Below are 6,000 nucleotides of genomic sequence, written 5' to 3'. Positions count from 1 at the left end.
ATCTGACACCAGATTAGTCCATGCGGGGTTTGGTATTATAATGAAATTTACATATAGAATGTTCGTCATTCTTTTACATCTTCTAGTCTTCCCATGAAACCTAAGTGAAGACAACAAATCTGTAAGAGTGAGCCATGAAAGTGCTATTGGAAGAGGGGCAGAGAAGGGGAGAGGAAAGATCAGATCATGTAACAAATCTCACTGACATGTAAATGCAGAAGCCAAGAACTTTCATCATTGCCTCTGCATGCTGCAAAGAGTTTCTCTTAACATTTTCTTGACAGATGTCTCAAAATTAAAGAGACATTTTAAAAGCTTTATCTAGAATCCAACCCTAAATTAGAGCAGCTTGACAGAGTAAACTCAGAATAGGCCACTTCTATACAATTCACAAAAAGAAAAGGAGTACTTGTGGCACCTTAGAAACTAACAAATTTATTTGAGCATAAGCTTTCGTGAGCTACAGCTCACTTCACAAAAGCTTCTGCTCAAATAAATTTGTTAGTCTCTAAGGTGCCACAAGTACTCCTTTTCTTTTTGCGAATACAGACTAACACGGCTGCTACTCTGAAACCTTCTATAGAATTGGAATCATTAAGGGAATTAGTTGTGACCAGTTTGGAGTAATCATGACTCAGTAGGGAAGTTATTGATTACATAAACCTGTGCTGCTCGATCATCTGAAGTCTCCTTTTCTTAATGCTCCTATGCTTTAGCGATAATATAAAATGGTTTAGTACCAATAGAACAATGCAATATAGACTGAGATTCTACTATAGCATAGTCCTACGTGTAGCCAGAGTTACAAATACTTTGGGAATGGAGGTTGTTCGTAACTCTGAAATGTTCGTAACTGAACAAAACGCTATGGTTTTCTTTCAAAATTTACAACTGAACATTGGCTTAATACAGCTTTGAAACTTTACTATGCTGAAGAAAAATGTTGCTTTTAACCATCTTAACTTAAAGGAAACAAGCACAGAAATAGTTTCCCTACCTTGTCAAATCTTTTTTTTAAACTTTCCCTTTATTTTTTAATAGTTTACGTTTAACACAGCACTGTACTGTATTTGCTTTTTTTAGTCTCTGCCGCTGCCTGATTGTGTACTTCCAGTTCCAAATGAGGTGTGTGGTTGACTGGTCAATTCGTAACTCTGAGGTTCTACTGTATCTATTAAACCAGTGCAATAAACTAGTTGAAGTAGTGGGATTATCTGTGTAGCACTGATGGCCATCTGTTCAACTCTGAAATCAAATTAGAAACAAAATACTAATTGATGTAAAAAAAAAATATATATAATATATATCTCCCCAAATATCCTTAATACAGAATATGCTCATTCCCTCCAAGTTCATTTGTGTTTTGGAGAAGCAGCCTGCTTCTGTCAACAGAGCTGTCAATCTCTTTTCCTGTGTTCAGTAGGAAATCTACCTCTGCAACAAAATATTTAGTAAATGTTCTTGGAATAGACTGTTAAAATGGGAAAGCATGCACACTGCTGCTTTTACAAATGCCATCAGGTCCCTGCTAGAATACTGTGAATATATGTGTGTGTATTATGATCTGGGTTAATCCTTGTTATGGGTTGACTTAAAACCATATTGAAACTGATGTGTGAACACGCCCTTCATTTAAGATAGTTGTAAGAGTTAAAGGGTCATACCTAAAACAAGACCTAACAGAGTCCCCAGAAACCAGCATTATGTGGGCAGAGGGTTCAACTCTGTGTGTGTGTGTGTCAGAGAGAGAGAGAGAGAGAGAGAAAGAGAGAGAGAGAGAGAGAGAGAGAGAGAGAGAGAGAGCAGCAGCAATCTGTAAGCACATTGTGATCCTGGAAAAAGCTAGAGAAAGAGCTTTTGGGTCTGGCTATGGTGAAAGAGACTTGGGGCTGTAAGGTAAGAAATGACTTCTTTTGCTTTTGGTTCCTCCGGCACTAAGAGAAGCAGGAATTTTGTACATTCCTTGTTAATAAACAAGACAGCATCAAATAACATATTAGTCTCCATCCATTTTTACTCCCACCTAGAACATCCCCAGGGCCTTGAAATTTGACTAGCCAGTCAGGTCAAAAATAGGCAACATATAATGGTTGGCTCCAAAGAGTCAAATGTCTGAATCCAGCTGATCCATCTTTGACTTCTGTCAGTTTGCGATTCTTAGTTTTGCAGCCTGATGTGAGAAATCTTTGTCACATGCTAACACCCTCCTGACTGGCTAGTCAGAAAGGCTGCACCAGAGGTTACATTTTCATATTCCAGACAGCGAGTGCCAAGGATTGAAATGCCCAGCTCAGCCTGCGATACCAACGAGTAACCATATTATCGGATTCACCCACCCATAAGAAAAGGGTAGGTGCATGGTATCCAGACAAAGGGATATTTCTGTGGGAACTGGGCTGGGCTTATGACACAGTACAAATGCTCTTCCTCGGGTGTTGGGCATGGAGAGGAAAGAAACTAGCTAGTTATTAAAGAGCCCTTGTTCAATTTCTCATCTTCCAGAGTTCACTCCTGTTATTTCGGCTAACTTCACCAAAACTCTGTTGCCCAGATCTTCAAAGGTATTGGGTCCCTAACTCTTATCGAGTTCAGATGGAGTTAGGCAACTAAATACGGATTCAAACCTGGCTCACTTGGTCAACTGGGTGCAAGCAAACAATCTGTGTTTTAGCACAGCTAAATGTAAATGTGTACATATGGGAACAAAGAATGTAGCCACACTTACAGGATGGGGGACTCTATCCTGGGAAGCAGTGACTCTGAAAAAGATTTGGGGGTGGTAGTGTAGAATCAGAGGAACATGAGCTCTCACTGTGACACTGTGGCCAAAAAAGCTAATGCAATCCCGGTCTGCATAAACAGGGGAATCTCAGGTAGGAGTAAAGAGGTTATTTCACCTCTATATTTGGCACTGGCTCAACTGCTGCTGGAATCCTGTGTCCAGTTCTGGCATCCACAGTTCAAAAAGGATGTTGATAAATTGCAGAGGGTTCAGAGAAGAGCCATGAGAATGATTAAAGGGTTAGAAAACTTGCCTTATAGTAATAGACTCAAGAATCTCAAGCTACTTAGCTTAAGAAAGACTAAGTCAGGGGTGACTTGATTATAGTCTACAAGTACCTACCTGGGGAACAAATATTTAATAATGGGCTTTTCAGTCCAGCAGAGAAAAGGTATAATAGGATCCAGTGGCTGGAAGTTGAAGCTAGACAAATTCAGACAGGAAATAAGGTATACATTTTTAACAGTGAGAGTAATTAATTTACGAAAGATCATGGAGGATTCTCCATCACTGACAATTTTTAAATCAAGATTGGATATTTTTCCTCTAGGAATTATTCTGGGGAAGTTCTCTGGCCTGTGTTATACAGGAGGTCAGACGAGATGATCACAATGGTTCCATCTGGCCCTGGATTCTGTGAATACCTTTGAAGATTTTGGGCCCATGCTCTTTCTCCCCGATGCCTGAGACCATCTTCATGCTGCCTCTGTACCATAGGCCTCACATAAAAACACATTACTTTAGGGAGGCTTATAAATCATAGCGATATACCCTATGTAATAGACAGGTGTGACTGACAGGTGCACTGCTTGCCCAAGCATCCACATAGCCTCACCCTTGGTCCTCCCCTCCCTTAAACTCTTCCTGCATTTGCTACCTGCACGTTCTGTAGTGGTCTTGGTTTCGATGGCAAATTTGTTAGGACAGGGACTCTTGGTCCATAAATACCTTTAACAACCTGGCGCTCTGCCTTTATTTGATTTATAAAGTGCCACGTGCGGTGTTATATAAACAACATAATTTGTTTTATCCTGTTCACATTTGCCACATGGAGATGCAAGAAATGTGTGTGCAGATTAGGCACACCTCTGTTTTATAAACTCAGGTCCAAAGAATATTTAGTGTAGAGAATTCCTCATGTTTAAACATCTTTAAAGCTCTAAAAATGCCAAACTGTACAGCATCTGCCCTGATGTGAAATGAAGCAACCCTGCAAACACAGCATTTCCCCCTCGCTAGCATATTTTTCACCTATTCCAGTTCTGCTCTGGCGTGTTGGCAAAGTAGCTGGACACATTGTGGGACACTCCCAACTCTCTCTTTGTTTCCAGTTTGCATTTTGCAGTATCCCCATGGCCCGTACATGTTTTAGAGAATGCAAAAATTAGTACAAATCTTTGGAGGAAACAATGATGCATTGCATTTCTTTTACCTTGATTTCTGGAAGCGTAATAGTTGCTGTCATGTTATCGAAGACTTCTCTTGGGGAGAGGGGAATTAGAGAACAGGAGGAGTGGGGAGGAACTGTGAACTTGAGCAAACCAGTTTTTGCCAATGCTAAACAACTTTCCTCATGTATTAGTATCCGGACACATTGCCAAGACAGCAGTAAGAATATAATGGCACTCCCTAGCTTTAAGTCACAGTACCACATAAGTGGGGTAAGCAAATGATGCAGCCAGATCTGTTCATTTCAGTGCTCAATTTTTAAGAGTAGTAAGCTGTTGACAATAAAAGAATATCAAAAGAATTGTGTGTTTGAACTGAGCTCGTATGAGAAGCTATATCTAGTACAAATGTATTGTTAATGACGCAGTTATGCCTGGGAACGGATCGTAGGAAAAGAGATGTTTGATTTGCATTCTCTCTCTTAACCAATGTGTTTTCAGTCACAAGGAAGTTGTGCTGTCTCTCCACCCTGTATACATACAAGTGCTTGCAGTCGTAGGCTCACAGTGGTACAAAGACAGAGCATGTATTGAAATCCACACACCACTTTCCTTCTACACCCCAGTGTGAGTTCCTAGCAAGGAACAAGCACAGAGTTGAGTCCTGCCCTAAATGAAGCATTACAGCTGTTGCTTCAGTACAGCGGGTATTGAATTTCACAGGCTGTGTAATCTGCGACTGCACTCTTTGGCTTGGGGTATGGCAACAAGCCTCACCGGGGCTCAGCCACTCCCTTTCTGACTGTAGAGAAACGCCCCAGTCTACATAGAAGGAAAATTGTTTTGCTGGATTTCTGCACTGCCCTTATTCCAAATGCAATAGAGAGACAGGGAGAAAGAGCGAGAGCTTGGGGGAAGGTTCTGGATTGGTGTTCTGGGCTATTTCAACTTCAGGGCAACTTTTGAGAACTTCAGTTATTTTTGGTAAGTTTGTTTAAACATCCCTCTCTCTTTTGATGATGCAGTTTGCAATAAATGAAGGGGATCTTAAATTAGAATTGTAGCTGTGTGTGTGCTTTGATATAATGAGGGTCATAAAGTTGCCATGCTACCAGCTATGCACTTGATCAGTGAAACATACACAGACATGCACGTTACCGACCATCAGAAATCTGCTGATGCTGCGGGAGGAAAATAGCTGAGACTTAAAATAAGGAGCACCCAAATATAACACATGAGGCTGCATGGAGAGTTAGATGCTTCCACATCTGATTTGTCTTGTTCTTGCATCTGGAGAAGCCGTGCTACAAATTAGCAAGCAAGTTCACAGCACGATTGAGAATGTTCTGATCTGATTTCTTGATACAGGTGACTTTGCACTCATGCATATAGATATCAAAAGCTTTCAGTGCATGATCAGTTTTGAGTCCTGCACACATCTTAAGATTCAACAACTTATCTATTTCAGTCACATTTCTTTCCCTCCTCCCCACTCTATATACTTTACAGTGAAACCCCTCATAGTGAACTAGGACATAGTGAAACTGTTTATACTGAGTTAAAATCCTACTCCCATATTGTTTCAGTGCACCACAATTTGCAATTTGCTTGCAAGTGAAGTTGTCTTATCATGAAGATGATTCTTCTATGTGTGGTTTCCACTGTATGCATACAGTTGAATTTTACAGTAGATAATATGCTCCCACAAGAGGGATACTGTTATATGTGCACTATATATAATAAATACCATAAGCATAGAATCATAATATATGTGCCTGGCACTAAGCACCCTATATATTGGTAGTATATGAGGCTAGAATCAACCCCAAA

The 6,000-nt window shown here is 40.4% G+C and overlaps 1 long non-coding RNA gene across 1 annotated transcript in view; it reads left to right on the top strand.

Moving 5' to 3' along the window:
- Positions 1-5,065: 5,065 nt before the first annotated feature.
- The window catches only part of LOC311522211, a 46,706-nt gene continuing 45,771 nt past the window's right edge, over positions 5,066-6,000 (top strand). The window contains exon 1 of the long non-coding RNA XR_014712078.1: positions 5,066-5,154. This is a non-coding gene — a long non-coding RNA (uncharacterized lncRNA). The remainder of the gene's footprint in view (positions 5,155-6,000) is intronic.

The sequence above is a fragment of the Lepidochelys olivacea genome (assembly GCF_965140295.1).
Source record: "Lepidochelys olivacea isolate rLepOli2 genome assembly, chromosome: 6".
In the NCBI taxonomy this organism is placed as follows: Eukaryota; Metazoa; Chordata; order Testudines; family Cheloniidae; genus Lepidochelys; species Lepidochelys olivacea.
The sequence above is the reverse complement of the archived record's forward strand: the minus strand, read 5'-3'. Positions and strand labels throughout refer to the sequence as shown.